General features: G+C 39.1%; 1 long non-coding RNA gene across 3 annotated transcripts in view; it reads right to left on the bottom strand.

The window, feature by feature from the left end:
* The window catches only part of LOC140912846 (uncharacterized), a 95,106-nt gene that overhangs the window by 51,364 nt on the left and 19,764 nt on the right, over positions 1-23,978 (bottom strand). For all 3 annotated transcript variants that reach the window (XR_012159398.1, XR_012159399.1, XR_012159400.1), the window contains exons 2-3: positions 2,040-2,171; positions 597-1,730 (exon numbers count right to left, since the gene is read on the bottom strand). This is a non-coding gene — a long non-coding RNA (uncharacterized lncRNA). The remainder of the gene's footprint in view (positions 1-596; positions 1,731-2,039; positions 2,172-23,978) is intronic.

The raw sequence follows: 23,978 nt of genomic DNA, 5'->3' as shown, positions 1-23,978 counted from the left end.
ATCTGTTAGGACATTGATCTGTAAGCATCAAGATCATTTTCTTCAAGTTACCAGTGACTCGGAAACAGGTAATGCAGCTTTGACATAGAATGCCATTCTCCCACCCCTTCTCCCCGCTGAATCCTTCCTAAATAGGTTATAACCATTGATTCTTAACATTTCAACCATGCCAATTATCCTACTAGGTGTCAGTTATATCAACTAGATAAAATGTTTGCTCAGTACTGAGCAATTCCATTTCCTATTGTGTGTTACCTAGTATTTTTATATAGGCTCCTAGTATTTGTATATAGGCAATTAAAGAATTTCTTTTTTTCACCTCCTTTGGTTTCCTGATTAATTTTGTTCTCAGTCTCTCAATTTTGTGTTAAATAAGTGCTCCTGTCTTCCTTGTTTTTACCCTTCATTTCTGTTATTAGTTTAAAACCCTCCTGACTACTTTAGCTAGCCTGTACCCAAAAAGATTGGTTCCCTTTCTACTGAGGCATAGGCCATCCAAACTATACAGCCCCATTTTCCCACAGAAGATGGACCAATGTTCCAAAAAGCCAAAACACTACATCCTATACCACTTACCTAGCAAGCAGTGTACTTACCAGATTTTCTGCTTTCTGTCTTCTTTCAGTTTTGGGACAGGAATGACGTTAGAGATGATCTCTTGGACAATCTTCTTCTTCTTCAGCACACTTATGCATTCTTTGAAGTTCCCTATTATCTGTGAGATATCCTGTGCCTCAGTGTCATTAATGCTAATATTGAACCATCACCAAAGCATGCTTGCTCATCGACTTCAGAAGTCTATCCAGTCTTAGAGTGATGTCTTGTGTCTTAGCTCTGGGAAGACAGCTCACCATCTTGTTGTCCACCTGTCCCTTGCAGAATGTTCTTTTGATTCTTTGGAGTGTTGAATGACCAGCAAGGATCATCTATCTTCCTAGATCAGTTGGACAACTCTTTGTGGGCAAACCTGATTTTCTTACAGGTTGTGCCAAGCTTGCATCCATAGGTACATCTCTCCAGTCTCTTGGAACAGCTCTATTTTGAAAGGTATCTTCCATAGTTTCCACAATAAGGACATGGTACTGATTGGAAACTTCTAACTGTGTGGAATTTCTACTGGTCCTCTTCTATCTGGTGGTCACAGCCTGCCCATCCTCATCTGTCTCTAGCCATGTAGAATGCTGTCATGACCTCTTGTCTCTGGTGGTTATGAACTGTCAGCCCTCTTTTCTTCTTTTTCAGTGCTTACCCAGATAGTCGGCCGTAGTGATCATTCGCCATTTAGTCAGTTCCTGCATAATCACAAAGGCTTGACGGCCTGAGAGTCCAACATCGGAACAGACTCAATGAACACATGTAATAGGGGGTCTAACCTTCCTAGTCCTACATGATATTTCCTATTTATAAAGTTCATATTAGCCCTTTGGGTGACAGTGTGGCACTGGGTGCTCATGTTCAGCTGATTGTTCACCATAACCCCAAAGTCTTTTTACAGAGTTCCTGCTTCGTAGGATAGAGTCCCCCATCCTGCAGGTGTTGCCTACATTCTTTGTTCCTGGATGTATGATCTTACATATAGTTGTATTACAAAACATAACCTTTGCTTGTGTCCTGTTTCCCAAGCAATCCAGATTGCTCTGTATCAGTGATCTGTCCTCTTCTTTATTTACTGCTTCCCCCAGATTTTGCGTCATATGCAAGCTTTATCAGTAATGATTTTATGTTTTATTCTAGATAATTGATAAAAATATTAATTAGCATATAACCAAGAACAAATCCCGATATGGGATTCCACTAGAAGCACACCCACTTGAATGACAATTCACTGTTTACCATTTTATTTTGAGGCAATATTTGAGACCATTTATTATTGGTCTAGTTTCTTAATCAAAATGTCATGATACCAAGTCAAATGCCTTCCAGACTTTTAAGTATATTATATCGCCACTATTACCTTTATTAATGGACCTTGTAATCTCACCAAAAAAATCAAGTTAGTTTGACAAGATCTATTTTCTATAAATCCATGTTGATTTTACCTTGATTACAGGTTATGCAGACATCACTAAGAGAGCAACACAGAAGCAGTCCACGTGGAGAAAAGCAGAGTAGATCATTATCGTGTGTGCAGCATACCTTTTATGGGGTAACGGTGGCAAAATGATGTGGTCCTAGGTGAGCAAAGGAGGAAAAGGGACTTTACTGCAAAGTGACATCACTTGAGAAATATTAGTTGTAGCCTGTGCCCACAATCCAGCGTAGAATGGTGAGAAGACTACAATAATCTTATTTTTGAATCTGTTCCATTCCGTACACTCTGCTCTTTGCCATGAACCAGCAGGTCAATGCAACTGCTGTGATTACAGCTCAGAACAGAGAGATAAAGTCCAAAGAAACTAATGAAGTACTAAGGCTATGTCTGCTGCCTCATCTCCAGTGCAACAAAAGAAGGTTCAGGGTAGCAACAGATGTTATTGCACTGGAAATAAGGATTGTGATTGTGATTACGGCATCGGACTGGGATTTAGCGATCAAATACTTTCCCAATTCTGATACATATTGTGTGACCTTAGACAAGCATGTAACCTCCCAGTGTTTCAGTTTCCTCATGCATAAAATTAGGTTAACGATATTTAACTATATCACAGGGACATTGTGGTACAACACTAATAATTTGTTTTAAATCACATTGGTATCCTTTGATGGTAACTGCCACACATGGGCAAAACTATTATGTTCATCTGGTCAACTGGGAGTATTCCTGGTTAAACCACCTTTTTCCTCCCCCACAAAGATAAATTAAAAAATTAAAAAGGTTAGAGACTTATTAACAGTGTCTCATCCTCTGTGGAGAAAAACAGCAGAAGCAGCTAAAGTGAAAAGACTAGTAACAGAGCTGGTTGAATAACTCATTGTGAATTTTTTCTTGTCATGAAACATTTGCTAATTGCTGCTGTTTCTGCTAATATATTTGTTATTCATAAGTATTCATCCAATAATTGGCATGGACAAATGTCTGACTGGTGAACTGTTCACTTTGACCATTCACTGTGTGACTGGTTACCTAATCACTTGGTGTCAGTCTCTGACTGAATGATTGAAATCTTTTAAACAGATAAATAACTAATCATTAATCATAAATAGTGAATAATGCACATGTTGGTATGTATTATTTCAATCATGATGCTAAACTTTTTGAAACTTTAGGAAATAACTAACATGTCTATGAATACTTTGTGTCCGTCCCAATCCTTGCAGACAACAAATAATATGACATCATAAACGACTGTGAGCCCAACATACTGCTTTTATTCAACAAAATATTCACAAATATCTTGCTGATATTATTCAAGCAGCTCCAGTTAGTAGCCTACTACTGTTGAATTATCAGTGCTCCTGTCTGAAGTTTTCCTATACACTAGTGTTTACAGCTGATGGAGATTCTCTTGCAATCTAAGTGGTAGGGCAGCTGCTTTTGAGTCCCTTGTTCAGGCCACAGCAGCTAGTATCAGCTGAAGTAGGCTCTTACCAAATTGTCAAGCAATAAAAACAGGGGTAATATTCTGGCTCCATTGACATTAATAGCAAAATTCCCATTGGTTTCAATGGGACCAGGATTTCACCCCAACGGTATTCAGCCAGCAGGGGTTTGGCTGGTCATATTAATACAAAGGGCATAAAGCAAACAAAGTCATTTGTGCCATTCTCTTATCTGGATTGGTGGAATTTATCCTGTCTAAGAATCAAAAAGGACTACTATAACAGCACATTTGAAAATAAAAATAACCACAGCTTTAACATTAAAAATAGAATAATAGAAATGTAGGGCTGGAAGGGACCTTGAGACGGCATCAAGTCCAGCCCACTGTACAGACCTAGACCATTCCTGGCAGGTGTCTGTCCAACCCATTCTTAAAAACCTCCAGTGATGGGGATTCCACAATCTTCTTTGGAAGCCTATCCCAGAGTTTACCTACCATTATAGTTAGAATTTTGTTCCTAATATCTAATCTAAATCTCCCTTGCTGCAGATTAAGCCCATTACTTCTTGTCCTACTTTCAGTGGACATGGAGAACAATTGATCAGCATCCCCTCTATAACAGCTCTTAACATATTTGAAGACCATTACCAGGTCCCCCTCAGTCTTCTCTTCACGAAACTAAACATGCCCAGGTTTTTTCAACTTTCCTCATAAGTCAGATAATTGTATGTGATTTGCACTGGATATTTGCAAGTGCTTTCCAGTCTGAAGAGATGGGGTTAATAAGAGGACTCAAGCTTAAAATCATTATAATTTACAGTAAATCATGTTTCTTTATTATAGCCTACAGAATCTTAAAAGTTATTGTCATAAATTCTGACTGTACTAAATTGATATTGTCTGCTCTTGACTTTTTTATATATAATTAAAGAGAAAGAAAACACATTTGGAGACATTTGATGGCTCTTATTAGATTTTAAACCAGTTCGGCAGCTGATGTAAATCAGTCTAACTTCACTGGAATCAATGTAACTGAATTTATTTACACCAGTTGAGCATCTAACTATGATATTCCAGGGTGAAATCCAGACCTGTGAGGGATTGTTTCACCCCTGCCCAGCACCTTGGGTGCCTCATAAGCTTTGCCGCTATAGCTCCCACCTGGGATGCTCACAAACAGACTCCCAGCATGCAGGTCACTCCTTGCCTATCTGTGTATAGCCAAAGCCTGGTCCAGCAACTCTGACCCCAACATCCTGTCAGTAACGCACCAGCCACACCTTGACTTCCAGCACCATTGGTTACTACTTGCAGGGTGACCCCAACATACTCCCAGTCATAACTTTCCCCCAAAATTATGTGTTCTTCACTGTCCAACCCTCTCCTGGACAGTTTAGGTATTTTAGGTCTGTTGACCTATGACGAAACAATATCCAACAGTTTGCCTCTTTAAATGGAGTTTCCATGCAGCTCATTTCAACCGCAGCACTGGATTAGTTTTAATTAAAGAATAAAGTAAGTTTCTTGAACTACGAAGAGAGAGATTTTAAGTGAATACAAGTATAAGACAAAGTCAGAAATGGTTACAAGAGAAATAAAAATTAAACTCTTCTTAGTATGAAAACTTAACAAACTAGACTTGGTTCAAGGTGAAATCCCTTACCACATGTTCCCAGTAACACAGCTGACCAAATTCTCAGGCCAGGATCTGCTCCTGAAGTCCAAAGGCTGGGGGTTTTGTTGTGGGGTTTTGTTGTCGTTGTTTTTTGTTTTTTTGGTTAGGTGAAAGAGAGAGGGATGGGCAGGGCTTCCCTTCATATTTTAAATCCAGTCTCCCTTTGAAATGGGGTCTCCTAAGGCTTACCTATCACAGCAAAGTTTATTCAATCAGTAAAGAAGGTGTGATTTAGTCTGGGGGTGAAGGTGCCCCCATTGTCTTTCTTCTCCTCTGTGTATACTTTCATTAATTGATCATGCAAAAACCATAGCATAGGATGATGAGGAATCACAAAGGTAAGTACATAGCTGGACATTTTCATGACACACTGACATAGATTTAGCTATAGACTCTGAAGTGTCTTGTCTCCCTCTTGCTGTCTCAAGGACCTTGTTTACTATTTATATACAAATGGAGATAAATGTTGTTTAAGATAGACCTGCTTGACCACTCCTGCCTACTCAGAGCTATGTGGGTTTCAAAATGTGCTACCAACATCATTCATGGGACGTTGTTGGGATGCTTTACATATGTCGCTATATACATTTCACCATGATATAGTTGACCAGTGAGTCATTAGTTTTCAAATGATACCTCATGGCATATTTTGTACAAAGATGATTACAGTAGTGTGTAGGATGAGAATACAGAGGTGTATATTGTCACACTAACCCAATAATGTGTTTTCACCATCAGAACACTGGGACCTCTTTGTTCCCTAACGTCTGCTTTGAAGATGGGCTAATGTCAAGTTTAATCCACTGGCTGCCAAGAAAATCCTGCACAGCAGCCCACAATACATGAAATACTTTGCACCAAGCTGGATTGCACTGCAGTCTATCAGTGTGTTATTCCCTGTGTTTGCCCCTACTATCCTCTTTGTGCAAAAACAAACAGAATTTATGAACTGTAGTTTCTTATTTTTAATTGGTTGGTATTAACAACCTGTTCCACTGAATGCATGTGAAATGTAAGTAGACATTTATGAGTTTTGTTTTAAAATTCATTTAAAACTGTAGACTAATTTAAACAGCACTTAACCATAGAGCACCCACACATTTTCTCTCTAGATTATGAGTATTGTTAAACAGAAAAGTTCAAGATACAAATAATATGTCTATATCTAACAATGATATTTGCACTCCTCTAAGGTCATCCATCTGAAGATCTTGATGTCTTTTACAATCCATAATTAATTTTGTTTCACAATACCGCTAAGACAGGCTAGATATAATTCAGCTCCATTTTACAAAGAGGGAAATGAAGATAGAGTGGGCAAGATTATGTCTCTGGTTATGCAGCCATGCCAGAGTGGAAGACACAGTTTCTTTGTGCTGAGTTCTACAGCTTCTTTTCTGGTGCAATGAAGCTGTCTTGATTGCACAAGTTCAGCTTCTTGTGTTACATATAACTAAGAAGGGGTTTTGACTTCTCAATCTGTCTTCCCAGCCTTGAGGTACTCAGACATTATAGGGTTTAAAATACCCTGATAGAATCAAAGCTCCCAATCCTGGAATCCACATGCAATCAAAACTCAGTAAAGAAAACAATAGTTTTGCCTGTGGAAGGTATAGAGCTGGGCAAATCATTTTTGACAAATAATTTATTCAACAAGTTTATACTCTTTTTCTGTTTGTGAATTGTTGACAAACGCTGTGACTTGTTTATTTTTTGAGAGCTTCAAAATTATTTGCCAACCATTTTCTGGATAATTCTTAGTTTGCAGCTTGTTTGTAAGCAGTTTACGGAATTATTTGATATTTGAAATTCAAGCAGTGTTTATTAGACCAATGCCAGTTTGTCAGATGGTATGTATCTCTTCCCTGATTGGATGAGCATAATTATTAGACTCAGGTTTCCGGAGCAAATGCGCATCATTACATATTCTAAATTTGCTTTCTGTTCATATTCTACAATGTTTGCTTAAAAATCAGTATTTCAACAAACATTACATCCAGCAATCTCATTCACTATTATACACAGACAATTAACACAGAAAAGTTGGAGACCTAAAGAAAGTGAATTCACAGACAAATATTGTTTGCCATATCCACCCAGCTCTAGAAATGAGTATGGAATTAGAGTCCAAATCAGTACAGTGAATTGATCAGAAATCAGTCAGTCATGTGGGTTTCCAATATGCAAATATTCAGCCATCTTCTACCCACGCAAAAATCATCTTTGCTTCTTCTACATTCTTTCATGGATTCTACTGATAGAATCATTTTTACCCAATATGTACATCCCTCTTCTTTGAACGATGTAGTTATCTGGAATATCAGTTCAAGTCTTTGGTCTTTCACTCTTGATGTTTACCACCCACTTTCTGTCAGTAATTGAGACCTGTCTGTTTCCAAAATGAACTAACTTTTATAAACAAAATAAAGATGTACTGATATTTGTTTATGGTCCACTTGATGGCATGGAGCCATAGAAACCAAGGAAAGCAAGACTGAATCCAGCCTCTGATTGTATTTATTTGACCCACAGCTCAAAAGGGCCGTCCTGAAAAAATAAGCAGTAAGGCAGTGCAAGGACTGAGCTTTGGTTGATGACTATGGTGATAATAAGTTTCCCAGCTGTTTCAGACCAGAATGTAAATGTAAAAAGAAAAAACTATCAATCCCCATCCAGGTGTGCCTGTCATAAACTAAAGCACAAGCAGCACATCTACAGCTGGCATATTGGGTGGTATCTTTTCAGGTGCCAGGCTCCTACTAGAGCTGGCCATTTATGTGGTGTTGCTCAGATGGGAAGAAGCCCTGGATGATGCTGCAATTTTGGGCAGCTGTGCTCCAAACCATGTTGAGCTAACCAGCCACCCCCACTCCATCTTAGCTGATATATTATGCATGCTGATAAACTAACATTACGGTCATATGTTACCATCACTACCACCTGGAATAAATTTTAGTCATCTTAATAAGTGCAAGTTAACGAGGCAAAAACCACTGCCCAGCAATGTGTGTGCTTGTTTTTCCCCAGCAATACAGCATTTTAGAGCTGTCCAGAGTATTCCACACTGAAAGAAATAACTGTTGAATTTCACCCTCTTGATGATTTTAAGCCAGGCCAACACATTGTGGAGGAAGAGGGTCCTGGATCATTACTGGCAGTGTGTAAATCATAGCCCTGGTTTTGCTTACTTCAGACCTGACTTGAAAATTGTGATCTGTTAATTTTGTTACTTCAGTGTGTGGCTACGGCTCAGCTAATAGTCTATTGATTCTATTACATGTGCAGCATTTGGAATGGGTTATTACATGGCATTTGACCTTTGATATGCTAGTTCATCATTGGGATTTACTTCTGATTGACGGGATCTCTGAATTCAGTGTTCATGCTTGGGCTTTCAAGTCTTGTTTTTATCAGCTTGGAGTGGTGACAGTGACATATAAAATGGAAATGAATTATTGTCACTTGTGTGCTGTTTTATTCCTACTCATTAAACTCTCCATGTTTTAATGTGTTCATTAAGGCTGCAGCCATCAGTAATAAAATTCACATTGCACACTTACTTAAAGATGGCCTTGTCCACCAACATTGGGCCAAATTCCGCCTCCACTTACTCTTGATTTACATTGGTATAATTCCCTTGGCCCACTCTCTTTTAAAAACTGCACCACAGGCTTAAATGGAGTTACTCCAGCTATCCTCTGATGTACCTGTGAGTCGAATTTGGCTCCAGAGATTAAATTATGCTGTGGTGTAAATAGTGATGTAATTTCCATGTTTAGTGTAAATTAGAAAATAGGATATAGTTCCAAAATAGTTGTACCAATTTGGAATGGTGCAGTAGTGCCTACTTTAGTTAGGTGCTCAAAAGCTGGTAGGGAGACATAGCTGGAAATCATGGTGTGGTCTATCAAAAAGAGGTCATACCAGTGGCTTATCAGTGGAATCCTGCAGTGATGCAACCTGTCAAAAAGTGACTAAAAGTAGGGAGTAAGATAAAGCAATCCTGACACACATACTTTGGGGGTAATTCTGCCATTTGTTTCAGAGGTGTAATTCATATTTGGTCTGAATCTTTAGGTTTTACACAGCTGTAACTCCACCGCCTTACCGGGAGGAATCAAGCCTATTGATATCAGTAGATAATGCAACTTAGGGAGGAACTGGGCCCTTGTAGTTAAATCTGCATTGTGGCAGCATTCCAACTCTTCCAACAGTGCACATAAAGTATTACATAGGCCTCCAGTGATCCTGTGTAACCCAGTTTTGTTCTCTACGGGGTTCCTTTAAATGGTAACGCTCGAATAGTTGTAATAGCTGATTTTTTCTCTCTCTCTCTTTTTACCTTGTTTCCTCTGGATTCAGCTGCTTTACCAGGAGTACCATGAACGGTGTCATTTTTGCTGCTGTTGTAGGTTGTTGTTGTTTTCCAGATAAGCAATTATTGAACCATCTCATACCCACAAATAGAAAATTTCCCTTTGTTTCCTCTCTATTCTTTCATGTATTCCACTCATTGACATTAGGCAATATCACACCTATGAATGTGTACATGCCTTTTCTTTAGAGTATGTAATTATTTGGAATATCATTTGATTGCCTTGGCTTTTCACCTCCAATGTTTGCAGTCCACTTTCTCTTAGTAATTGAACCTTGTCTGTTTCCAGTGTATATTAGTTTTTAAAAATGAAAGCGTAGAGAGACATTGATATTTTCGCATGGACTATTTGATGGCATGTGAGGAGATGAACCATAGCATTTGAGGAAAGCAAAACTGATGGCCTATCCCAGGGCATAAAGAGAGTTCTTAGCTAGGCAACACAAGTGATATCCCTTAAAGATAAGAATGCATCATTCTGTGCCATCACTGTTAGCCTAGTTTACTGAGTTTACATTTTACAAAATATATTATGAATAGAAATATTTTCATGGGTTCTTTTAATTGCAATAAAAATTATAATGATGATGATGTAAAGCTTACACTGCAGGGTTGGAAACCTGAACACAACAGCCTTATGTTAGCCAAGAAATTGTAAGGTGAAATGGGAAAATTATAATATTACAGCAAGAGAAATGTTAAATTTTTGTGTTAAATGTTTGAAGTTAACTGTTGGTTAGGAACCTTTTGTACTTGAAGGGGGTTAATTATTACAATACTGTTAATTATTAGGATACTAGTCTGGGGTGAGGGGTTATTTACTTATTTGTATCCCACCTCCTACCCCCCTCAGGCCAGTGTACTAATTGTATATAGCTGTAGCATATTGTGCACAATTTCTTTAGATAAAGTTTCCAATTTAACCTACTTCTGAGTTCTTGGTTAGGTAAAGAGTCTGTTAATTGAATTGCTGTAGTTTAATGATGTCCCCTGATGGGATGAGAGAAACCACAGTAAGGTCTGCAGCAGCTGTAGGGTTTTCTTTACACGCATCTACTCCATGCTGTAGGAACATGTACTTTAGAATTATAATCTCATTCTTTCCCACAGGAAAGAAGAAGACTTGAACACTGGGGACATCAAATATCAGGAAAAGGCTTCTTAAAGGAAAGGGCCAACATTTTCAAGAGTCACTAGTAAATTTGATTGAAAACCACTGTTTCTCCCCCTGCTGAGTGTAATTTTAAGATAGAAATATACACTGAGGTGTGTTCCTAGTAGAAGAGTGTAACAGGGTGGCTCACCCTGTGGGCTGGAGAGGGTGGGGCTAAACCAAGCCTGATTACAGGATGAGCCCCACCTGAGAGGAATCAGGTGATGTCAGTGTGAAAAGGAGCAGGAAGTTGCAGTGAAAGGGGGAAAGATCAGGAAGTTGTGGCAGAGTTTGCAGACAGTAAGGAAAGCTCTCTAGATAGAGAAGCCTTGGAGAGAGCCTGACCAAGTAGCAGACGGACTGCAAAGGTTCCAGACAGGAGGAGGAGAAACCTTGAGTTTTGTGGACTTATGAATGGACTTTGCATTGGTGTTTTAGTTAGTTTATTTTATATTAATAAACTTAGTCTCTAAGGAGGGGTATCTTTTGACCAAGAAAAAGTCTGAAGTGAAGTTTATTTGAATGGTCCAAGAGGGGAAACTGAGGGGCGCTACCTGTAGCATGACTTATGCAATGGCAACGGTGCATGGGAGATAGCTGGACCAGTTACAAAGAACATAAGTAGAAAGTGCTTTGCCTGATTGTTCTCATGCTGTATTGTTTCATGGTACATTTAGAAATCCTTTTTCAATCATTGGGTGTGAGTCACTTTTCCTACGTATTTACTAGCCTGTACTGCTTTGATTTGCCATGTGAGTCAGCATATGTTTATGTAAGCAAAGAGCTTTTTTCATTATACCCCTTCCAGAGTGTAATGTGCTTCTTAAAGAACAAAGATTATAGAATCATCGCGAAGGGACCTTGAAAGGTCATCTAGTCCAGCTACCCAGGCTGAGGCAGTACCACATACACTTAGATCATCTCCGACAGGTGTTTGTCTAACCTGTTCTTAAAAGCCTCTGAGAGGATTCCACAACCTCCCTTGCAAGCCTATTCCAGTACTTAACTATTCTTTTGGTTAGAAAGTTTATCTTAAGATCTAATTTAAATCCCTTTGCTGCAGATTAAGTCAATTACTTCTTGTCCTACTTTCAGGGATGTGGAGAACAATTGATCACTGTCCTCTTATAATAGTCGTAAACATACCTGAAGACTCTAATCAGGTCCTCCCTCCATCTTCTTTTCTAAAGATTAAACATGCCCAATTTTTTTAACTCAGAGGTTAGGTTTTTTTAAACCTTTTAACATTATGGTTGCTCTCCTCTGAACTTTGTCCAATTTATCCATGTCTTTCTGACACAGTACTCCATCTGAGCCCTCACCTATGCTAAGCAGAGTGGGACTATTACATCCTGTGCTTTACATGCAACACTCCTATTAATACACTCCAGAATATTGGTTGTTTTCACACCTACACCACATAGATAGCTCATATCTAACTTGTGATATTTACAGCCATATTACTTTTTTTCTTTTTCAGCCATATTACTGCTGAGCCAGTTACTCCGCATTTTGTATTTTTGCATTTGATTTTTCTTTCCTAAGTTTAGTACTTTGCACAGGTTTATATTGATGACTTATTGTTTATTGTCTGCAACACTAACATGGAACAAAACTAGGATGATCATTTTATTGATAACTTAAAAAAACCTCAAAATATCCACTAATAATATCTGGACCTCTTCTTACCACTTTGTATTTTATTTCAGTTCTAAATACATTTGTCCTTACATATTTCCCCATGGGGAATGTCATACTAGCTTGAGAGTAGAGTTAGCTGAAAAATTCTATACTAAGCTTTATCCATTGGAACTGAAATGTTTCATAGAAATGTGGCAGGTTCAATGGAATTTTCCTCTGGAAGGTTTCTCAGGACCAGGATGGAATATATGAGAGAGAGAGAGAACCTAGAGTAGCCAACAGTCCAATGATTAGGGAGCTGACTTGAGATCTGGGAGACCCAGTTCAAGTCCCTTCTCCAAATCAGGGGAACTTCTAGACTAGCGCCCCAACCACCAGACCAATAGCTATTCTCCTGTGGTAATGGGGAGTTTCTTTCTCTCTCCATCCCTGTTTTTTACAAAAAAAATTCAAAAGATCCTGGCTTCCTTCTGCACTAGAATGAATCCAAATTCTGCAACTTGAATTTTTTCACCAAACTCAATTATTGTTTTCCAGTGAGCCCTGCAGTCCTACTTGATAGGCCAGTGCAATATATTAGATTGTTGCAGAAGTGCTATATAAATTAGAGATGCATACATATGTAAAAAGTTAGATAATAGATAAGGTGCCAGTAGACGGTACTCAAGAATATGTGGCATGTCTTCTGGGCTTTTTTGGGACTAATAGAACTTCATTTTGTGCCCTGCAAAAAGCTTATTTTGTGTAGCTATTTAGATGGAGCTCTTAACACAGATAAGTTAGCTTAAGTCAAGTGATACTGCTGTTCTAACTTTTCTAACCTTGTGTATGCTATAAAGTGACTATTCTTCGTGCTCTGTTTGTTAATTTCATCCAGAGTAGCTGCTATTCATAGTCAAATGATTTCAACAATTTCCATCCCACCACCAACCTCAGCCTGGTCCAGTCCACACAAGAGATCCACTTCCTGGACACTACAGTGCTAATAAACAATGGTCACATAAACACCACCCTATACCGGAAACCTACTGACCGCTATTCCTACCTGCATGCCTCCAGCTTTCACCCTGACCACACCACACGATCCATCGTCTACAGCCAAGCTCTGCGATACAACCGCATTTGCTCCAACCCCTCAGACAGAGACAAACACCTACAAGATCTCTGTCAAGCTTTCTTACAACTACAATACCCACCTGCAGAAGTAAAGAAACAGATTGATAGAGCCAGAAGAGTTCCCAGAAGTTACCTACTACAGGACAGGCCTAACAAAGAAAATAACAGAACGCCACTAGCCGTCACCTTCAGCCCCCAACTAAAACCGCTCCAACGCATTATTAAGGATCTACAACCTATCCTAAAGGATGACCCAACACTCTCACAAATCTTGGGAGACAGGCCAGTCCTTGCCTACAGGCAGCCCCGCAACCTGAAGCAAATACTCACCAACAACCACATACCACACAACAGAACCACTAACCCAGGAACTTATCCTTGCAACAAAGCCCGTTGCCAATTGTGCCCACATATCTATTCAGGGGACACCATCACAGGGCCTAATAACATCAGCCACACTATCAGAGGCTCGTTCACCTGCACATCCACCAATGTGATATATGCCATCATGTGCCAGCAATGCCCCTCTACCATGTACATTGGTCAAACTGGACAGTCTCTACGTAAAAGAATAAATGGACACAAATCAGATGTCAAGAATTATAACATTCATAAACCAGTCGGAGAACACTTCAATCTCTCTGGTCACGCAATCACAGACATGAAGGTCGCTATCTTAAAACAAAAAAACTTCAAATCCAGACTCCAGCGAGAAACTGCTGAATTGGAATTCATTTGCAAATTGGATACTATTAATTTAGGCTTAAATAGAGACTTGGAGTGGCTAAGTCATTATGCAAGGTAGCCTGTTTCCTCTTGTTTTTTCCTACCCCCCCCCCCAGATGTTCTGGTTTAACTTGGATTTTAACTTGAAGAGTGGTCAGTTTGGATGAGCTATTACCAGCAGGAGAGTGAGTTTGTGTGTGTATGGGGGTGGGGGAGATGTGAGAAAACCTGGATTTGTGCAGGAAATAGCCCAACTTGATTGTCATGCACATTGTGTAAAGAGTTGTCACTTTGGATGGGCTATCACCAGCAGGAGAGTGAATTTGGGGGGGGGGGCGGGGCGGGGTGGAGGGTGAGAAAACCTGGGTTTGTGCTGGAAATGGCCCACCTGATGATCACTTTAGATAAGCTATTACCAGCAGGACAGTGGGGTGGGAGGAGGTATTGGTTCATATTCTCTGTGTATATATAAAGTCTGCTGCAGTTTCCACGATATACATCTGATGAAGTGAGCTGTAGCTCACGAAAGCTTATGCTCTAATAAATTGGTTAGTCTCTAAGGTGCCACAAGTACTCCTTTTCTTTTTGCGAATACAGACTAACACGGCTGTTACTCTGAAATCCATACTCAAGGTGGATCTTGCGGTGCCTTCTACTGGACCATCCAGTTAGCTTTTCTAACTTCTTGATAATAACTTCAATTGTTCCTATTTATTAATTCCATTTTAAGAAGGGAAAATATTGTACCTCAAAACTTTGAGGGCTCCCATATTTTTATCATATATTGGATTGCCAGACGTGGTTAACACAAACAAGTGAAGCCATGCAAATCAGCACCTGATCAGCCACCTTCTACAGACTCTCCAAAGACCGATTCTATACCCTGTTTTATATCAACATGCAGGAAAGCAAGGAAGTTTTTAATGCTTCTGTCAAGGTTCCTTCCCCACTCTGAACACTAGGGACCTGCATGAAAAACCGCCTAAGCTTATCTTTACCAGCTTAGGTCAAAACTTCCCCAAGGTACAAAATATTCCACCCTTTGTCCTTGGATTGGCCGCTACCACCACCAAACAAATACTGGTTACTGGGGAAGAGCTGTTTGGAAACGTCTTTCCCCCCAAAATACTTCCCAAAACCTTACACTCCACTTCCTGGACAAGGTTTGGTAAAAGGCCTCACCAATTTGCCTAGGTGACTACAGACCCAGACCCTTAAGATCTTAAGAACACATACCTAGCTAGATTACTTACTAAAAGTTCTAAGTTTCAGAGTAACAGCCATGTTAGTCTGTATTTGCAAAAAGAAAAGGAGTACTTGTCGCATCTTAGAGACTAACCAATTTATTTGAGCATGAGCTTTCGTGAGCTACAGTTCACTTCATCGGATGCTCACGAAAGCTCATGCTCAAATAAATTGGTTAGTCTCTGAGGTGCCACAAGTACTCCTTTTCTTTTTGTAAAAGTTCTAAGACTCCATTCCTGGTCTATCTCCGGCAGAAACAGCATATAGACAGACTCACAGACCCTTTGTTTCTTTCCCTCCTCCCAGCTTTTGAAAGTATCTTGTCTCCTCATTGGTCATTTTGGTCAGGTGCCAGCGAGGTTACCTTTAGCTTCTTAACCCTTTACAGGTGAGAGGAGTTTTTCCTCTGGCCAGGAAGGATTTCAAAGGGGTTTACCCTTCCCTTTATATTTATGACAGCTTCAATTGGCAGCAGACTAACTATTTAGAGCAGCAAACAGTCCTGTGGCACCTTATAGACTAACGGAAGTATTGGAGCATAAGTTTTCATTGGTGAATATCCGCTTCGTCGGATGCATGTATTCACCCACAAAAGCTTATGCTCCAATACATCTGTTAATCTATAAGGTGCCACAGGAGTCTTTGCCGCTTTTACAGATCCAGACTAACACAGCTACCCCTCTGATACTTAACTGCTTAGAGTAACCAATAACTAGTTATTTGTGTATGATACCCTAGGAAGAGGATGAAAGTGGAAGTCTTCAGTGTCAGACTTTGTGTTCAAATATTCAACAAGGATTCAACACATGATAAATCTGTCTACTTATAGTATACCAGGAATAGCGGCCTTTTCTTATTCAGGCTGATAAAATTCAGCACAATGCAAAGCTTCTTAAGTACCAGTCTTATTTCTTCCACTACAAAGAAATAAATTTCAGCCAAAACAGGCATCAAAAAGTAATTATTTTGGTATTTCTTGAATAAAAGATGATTTCTAATCAGAGGAAAGTGCAATCATCCATGTGCAGAGTGAGACGACTAAGGAATTAAATTAAAGGTGGCCTACCATGCAAATGTTTTTCCCTTTAGGCAGTGTTGTCACATCCCAGGGGGAGAAGGTGTGAGGCACAGATCCACATGAAAGCGAAGTACATTTCTGATACTCAGCTATAAATCTTCAATAGTTATAAAACGTGTGTAAGATCTGTACACACAAGCACATCAGAAGAATAGGAAAAAGCCCCCATTAGATCCATACAAATTTGAGGATTTTTAGACTGTGCATTTACTAAATCAATATGCGGTATCTGGTTAATAGCCAGTATTATGGACTGTTGGCGATTAATATGGGGACTGTCTGCCTTCTGCCAATTCTGAGCAGTTCATTATTAATGTGTGTTTTTAAAACAATTGTAAATGTGCCCAGAGGCTTATGTACATGTTTTGTACATGCAGGTATAATAAAGAATTATGATAATCTTTCATAATAATACATTTTAGTGCACTATTGTAAAAAGACTTTATTTTGGTCATTGGCTAAACATCTACTGAACAACAAACATCCGTTTCTGCAGCACCGACATTTCCCTTGAAGGCCTCCCACTCCAGAACTGACCCGTCTATTTCCCACTTAGCAATCTATTAGAAATCTGATAACTAACACAACCTACTTGGTAACAGGATGGTTCTAAGGCAATATTTCAGACAACTGGGTACATTAAATACTATGCTGTGGCTATTTATCTAGTAGGTACAGAGAAAATCCTTAGGAAAATTGTATTTCATTTTATTGTTTTATTAGTATTTATTAGCTTAGCCACATCGCGGATAAGATCTTTGTGGCAAAGACCATGTCTACCTAGGTGTTTATATAGCACCTAGCACAATGAGGTCCTTATCCTCACTGGGGCTTTTCAGCACAACCACAATACAAATAATGAATATTAACACTGACTCAATCACTTGCTGAATGTGAATCTTGAAATACAAACTTTTTTGGTGTTAATATATATGCCTGAACTCCCCATCCACTGAATATTTTTAGAATAAGTAACAAATATTGGATTAGGCAAATGAGTCAGGACTGCTCATAAGAGTTAGCGTTTGTGGATCAGGATGCTAAGTATTTTCACACTAAGAAATAAAGTCAGTTTTATAAAGCATATGCCAACTCTATTTTATTTGCTTATCCATATGTTTTGTTTTGTTTTTCTTCTGTACTAGCTGCCATGATATTATTTATGTTAAATACACCCATGGGTTTGCTTTGTATTTCTCCGCCTACTACTGCAACAGAAAGTCATTTTTCTAGCTCGTCAGACACCTGGTTAGTTATACTGCTGGGGTTTCCTAGTTAATTTTATTGTAACTTAAACTTTTATTTAAACAATTACAAGCTTAACTACGTCTTGCCCTCTGCAAGCATTCAGAGGGACGAGACAGGGCATGAGAAATCTTCCTCCCTTACACCCCGCACTATGGTGGGGCATAATTGGAGTCCTTGAAGTCAGAGAGCACAGCGTCTGTCCTTGTCTGGTGCTGCATCTTTTGTTAGACTTCCCTGGGGGTTGGGGGAGACCATATACTTGTTATGCTTATAAGAAGCACACAGGATCTTTTTCAGGGCAAAAGGCAATACACCACATTAATTGGAAATACAACAATTAGCATATACATTCAATCTCACACACACACACACACACACACAGTTGATGTTATAGTTACCAGCCCAGAGTCTGGATCAATCTAGTGGCCAGCTAGGTTGATCACGGGTAGGTAGGAGCTAGGTTCTGTCGGTTGCGACTTGATGCTCTGGGAAAGTCTTGGAAGGACAAACCCAAAGTTTAATGGCAAAACACCCTGTTTATATAGTGATCTTCCTTCACCGGGACTGATGAGTTTTGCACCGTCATGCTGTAATCAATTGCCATTTGAAGAGTGTTTGTTTTTCTCATCCTTTATCTTGTTCTTTCATCAGTCTCTCAGGGAATTACCCCATGCTAGTTTTGACTACAACTATCTTGTCCCCATTGATGGGTGCCTGCCACAGATTTTAGAGTCGTCAATCTGCCCTCCTCTGACATCTCAATAGGGGCGTGTTGCAATCTCCTGGCGCTTTTACATCCATCCTCGATTCCCCCTTAGAACTTCTGGTCCAGTGATGGTCTTCACACTTATCTCCTAACACACACATTCCTCATTCACACACAGAACAGGATTGATTTACACAGAGCATTTGAACAGGAACATCAAATTGCAATGCAGGAAAAAACAATAATTGCATTCTCTTACTTATTTCAAAAATGCTAAACCTACAACAAAGTGGTGACTCTAAAGTTCTGTTACTGCCTTGAAATCAGCATCAGACAAAAGATTCTGGCTGACGCATCTTTACCAGTGGCACGCTAGGCCATTCCTTTCTGCTTTCAGAAAGGGTGGCTGGCAGGAAATGATTAAATCATACATCAACACATTTAATGCATGCTACATTGTTATTCTGTCTCCTTCATTCTAAATTATACAAAATACAAACATAAAATCCTACTACTACATACTGACCCATATCAAAGACAGACTCTATATCCCTGCTCCCCCTGTGCCTCTAGAGGTGTTGGACCAGACTCTCCTCTCATTTGTACTGGAGAAACCCCACTGAAGTCAGTGACATTCCACTGCTAAAAAAAGAGACTGAGATCAGAATCCATGTGGTACAATGGGCCAGATATTTCCCTCTACTGGTGCTGAGACTGGCAAAGGGACTGAGAAGGGAGACAGTACATCTCCCCTATTCCAAGGCAGTTTGGCTGCCAGCACAGATTAAAGGAGCCTGGAAAGCTGCCCTAAATATCACCCCAACTGCAAAACTCTCCACAGGGAGTTGCACCACTGCAGAAGAGTAGAGTAAAATCCTTTCAATGTCCACTCCATCCCAGCATGCCCCCTGTGCAGGGAATATTTCTTAGAGACCAACAGCTGCTTCATGGCCCCTTTTCACCAGTGCATACAGGGCAGAGATGAATTCCCCCAATGTCTCTGAGAGATTCCTGGGGTGGTGTGACACAGTGGCCCTGCCTTCCCACGCAGGATTATTCCTTAAAGACAAAATAGCTCCATGGCTTTCCTACCTTCTCATGTTCTCTCTCTCTCTCTCTTTCTTTCTCTCTCTCATATATGTAATATAAAATCAATTCCAAAAGCCTAACCATAAATTTCTACCTATTGCTCTGATGACAAACACTTCACACATAGAAAAGGAGTACTTGTGGCACCTTAGAGACTAACTAATTTATTTGAGCATAAGCTTTCGTGAGCTACAGCTTACTTCATCAGATGCATAAAAGTGGAAAATGCAGTGAGGATATTTTTATACACATAGACCATGAAAAAATGGGTGTTTATCACTTCAAAAGGTTTTCTCTCCCCCCACCCCACTCTCCTGCTGGTAATAGCATCCGATGAAGTGAGCTGTAGCTCACGAAAGCTTATGCTCAAATAAATTGGTTAGTCTCTAAGGTGCCACAAGTACTCCTTTTTTTGTGTGTGAATACAGACTAACACGGCTGCTACTCTGAAACTTCACAAATAAACACCCTGTCTTGCATTGTTGCTCGGTGTTAGTTATTTCGGGACAAGTATTAAATGTTAACAACAGCTAGAAAATATATATCCTTGGCTTTGTGGGGAATAACAGAGGTTAAAGGACTGTAGTAATTATAGACAGGGAGAAAGAAATCCAAATTACAAGTTTCTGTAAATCACCTCTGTGAAATATTGTTTTACTGCATGCAGTCTCCTAATAATATATCCATTGACATTGCCAAGCTGTGTAAAACTTTGTGCCCTAATTTTTCTTGACTACAAGATTATCTGCAGTAAATTGCAAGAATCATTGTATGACCATTTAGCTGATAAATCTTTTTCAAGGTTTATAGATTAATCACAATCCTTTTCGGCGTTGGGATCAAAATGGGGTTTGTAACGTGGGAAGAAATGTAATGATGATGATTTATTATGAACTATTATTTGAAATGCATCACAGTTTGTTAAAAGCAGATGTATCCCCAGGTCAGTTCACACCACTGCATGAAAACTTGTGGGAGGAGTACATATAGGAGGAACCCTCAGAGGTTGTCACGGTGGATGATGCAGATCTGCGTCTGCTCTAGATCAGACTCAATCCCCCTTACCCTTTGTTCATCCCTCCTTACACATAGACTTCATGGGTCTATGGATTGGGGCACATCCACATGAAGGAAGAATCCCTGTGCATGCAGACCTATGGGGCAAGATATGGTCCTTTATTAAGGCCTGATCCAACATCCACTAAAGTCCATACAAGGTTTTCCATTGATTTCAATGGGCTTTGGATCAGTCCCTTAGGTTATGTCTACACAGCAAAGAAAAACCTGCAGCTGGCCCATGCCAGCTGACTTGGGCTCACAGGTGCGCAGGCTGCAGGGACATTCCATTGCTGTGTAGAATTCCAAGCTGGAGCCTGGGCTCTAGGGCCCTGCAGGGTGGGAGGGTCTTTGCTATGTAGACATACCCTTAGTTACCAGTCACGCTGTTCACTAGCATTGGGTAACAATGGAATTATCTCCTCCCATTAAGTCTGTGGAAGCTTAGCATTTGTGTTCCATGGTAGTAGGACTTGACACTGGATGACCAGGCAATCTAAATGCTAATACTACAGACCCTATTCTGTTGGGACAGGAATCCAAACATTCTGATGCTTATCTGAACTATCCAAATGATTTGGGGCTGCAAAATTGAACTGGGAGTCTCATGAGAACAGTCTTTTTGCAGTATTTTTGCTCTTCTGCTTATGATCCCAGCCTAGATCCAAGAGTGGGAAATTTGGGGAAAAACAAATTTTAAAAAAGTTCAATTTTTTTCAAACTGAAAAAAATGGTCAATTCAGTTTGTGCTTAGGGCAAAAATTTAAGATGGTTCTCATTTTATTCGAACTTGGATCTAATCCTGTACCCCTTACTTAGCTCAAAGATTCACCTAAGTCTCGGGTGCAGGATCAAGTTGATCCATCCCATGCTGCTGATGTATACAAAATGGTCTGGATTCGAAATTTGCAGAAAGAATGGGTTGCCACTCTGTTGTTTCCCACTGCTTTTTATTTGTGTCACAAAAAACAACATATAAAATTAGTTGGTGATACATAGATTAAGTCCTTTGTTTTGAAAGCTACAGTGGATTTTATATGTACAGAGAGAGAGAAAGGGAGAAAGCATAGATGAGGCAAATAATCAATTGAAAGCAGACACCAGGAGAATTCAAATTTAAAAGTCTTAGTATCCAATATTAAACTAGTTTTATGCTAGTGTAACGCCACTTATTTCAATAATGCTAGTGTAAAACTGGAGTAATAGGGAAGCGAAGCAGTCTTTGCACCTGATTTTGCACGGCCCTCATTTTGTGTTGTCACTTATACTTGTGCAAAGTAAGTGTAAAATCCCTGTTAAGTGTTAACATTGTGTAAAACAGAAGCTACCTTATCAGAATGGTAGCTTTTTTCCCTGTGTACTGGTGTAAATAATGACAAAAAGTGTAAGGTAATGAAGAATCAGGCCCATAGACACTAGAAAATTTTGTATTTATTTAATTTCTTTTAACCTAAAGCTTCTTTCCCTTGAACCGAAGGGTAATATATTTCACATCTTGTGAATTACAGCAACATTGCTATAGTGAAAATTGCACAACATTAATCCATTCCTTGGCAACAATCACAGCAAGAATGAGAAACAGTGCTGTAAACATATGTAACTCATTCCTGTTACAAACTGAAGAATGTCTCCTCAGGGTCCTCCTCAGGTGGCACAATCCAAAGACACTTCAGTGGTTCTGTTTTATGAAAGACTGCAGGAGAAAAAAACTCAACCAAAGTATTTCCATATTTAACTTTTAATTATACCAGTTATTGCATTGCTACAGTTACTCCAAATGATTTGACTAGTAGGAGAACAACAAAGCTTAGTTTAGGCATGCAGTCTGGAACTAGCTGTACAATTGCACAGAATGTGGCATATCAGAAGATTGTTTTCAAAATGAAGTACTAGCCTTGATTATTTTGTTTTTACTTCAGTACCTATAATGAGACATTGGCTAGGGCAGAGGACTGGGAATCAAGACTCTGTCACTCTATTTCCAACTCTGCACTATCTACCTGTGTTATGCTTTCTCTCTGTGTGACTGTGGCAAGACACAAAAGGTGAAATCCTTGTGTCAGTGACAAAACTCCCATTGATTTCAATGAGGCCAGATTTTCGCCCAACCTTTGTTTACATACAGGTGATCACAATATTTATGGTTGATACCTTTTCAGCAAATACTTCTGAGTAGCAAATACTGAATCACAGACATCAGGATTGTTCCAAGAATGATTTTCTAACAAATGCATATACTTAACTTTAAACATGTAAGTTGTCCCACTGACTTCACTGGACTATTCAGGTGCTTACAGTTAAACATATGTTTAAGTGCTGTGTTGGCTTAGGGCCTAAATGTCTCTACTATTTTAAATACCTTTTATGTTACAAACCCAATATATTAAACTTATTTAGCTCAGTTTATTTTTTTAACGTTAAGCCATGTTACCTACAGTTAACACTAAAAGCATCTAAATATATGTCTATGTTATACTGATATTCTCTTTTTAAGTTAATAGATTTAAACACTTTAGAAAAATTCTAATAAATAATAATATTTAATCATATTAAAAATAATTCACATTTGGGCTGATGTGAATAACAAGCTCAAGCTCAAGCCTAATTTAATTTAATTAATGGAAAAGCCAGCTAAACCTTAATTATAATGTTCTTAGAGTATTCTAAAACATAAATTAAGTGATACTAATGATAAAAATATAGTACAAGTTTGTTTATTACATTTTCTTTATTTCAATCTTCTTTTAAGTGGAATTTAATTTAATTTTAGCAAAATAGATAACTTTTTTTTTCAAATAAATATCCCCTTTAAGAACAATAACTTTTAAATTGCTAATTAACTGGCAGTATTCTTTTTTGACAGACCCCAGAATTAAGACTGGAAGATAATGGAGAATTCTACCTGCATTAGCAGGGTGTCCAATTATTCTGTCTAGAGTTCTGAGATTCTAAATGATGAGACAGAAGTTGTTCACTGCAAGTGACTTTGACTAATGTCAGCCTTGGGACATACTTCTTTACCACTGTTCTGTATGAATAGCGTCTCAGAGGTTTTGTTGCTATTCCAAGTTCTGCAACTAGCCTCACTAAAAGGGTCAAGGCAGGTAAATGTGACTCTCATAACAACATGGCAATTTCTATACTAGTGCCAGTGGTTATCTTCTTTCCATGTTGGTGTTTTTTCTTGAGTCAGGGAGGGAGAATCTGTTTTCCTTTTAATGAAGAAAAGACTTACATATAAATCCCTATTCACACAAGTGGAAGGAATGCATATAAATGTTCTGAAGGGTGATGAAAACCATTTAGAGATTTATGACAGCATTATTATTTGTATTATGTTACAGTTAGGAGTCCCAGACAAGATCAAGGACCCATTATGCTAGATACT

This window comes from Lepidochelys kempii, chromosome 6 (genome assembly GCF_965140265.1).
Source record: "Lepidochelys kempii isolate rLepKem1 chromosome 6, rLepKem1.hap2, whole genome shotgun sequence".
In the NCBI taxonomy this organism is placed as follows: domain Eukaryota; kingdom Metazoa; phylum Chordata; order Testudines; family Cheloniidae; genus Lepidochelys; species Lepidochelys kempii.
This window is presented reverse-complemented; position numbering and strand designations above follow the sequence as displayed.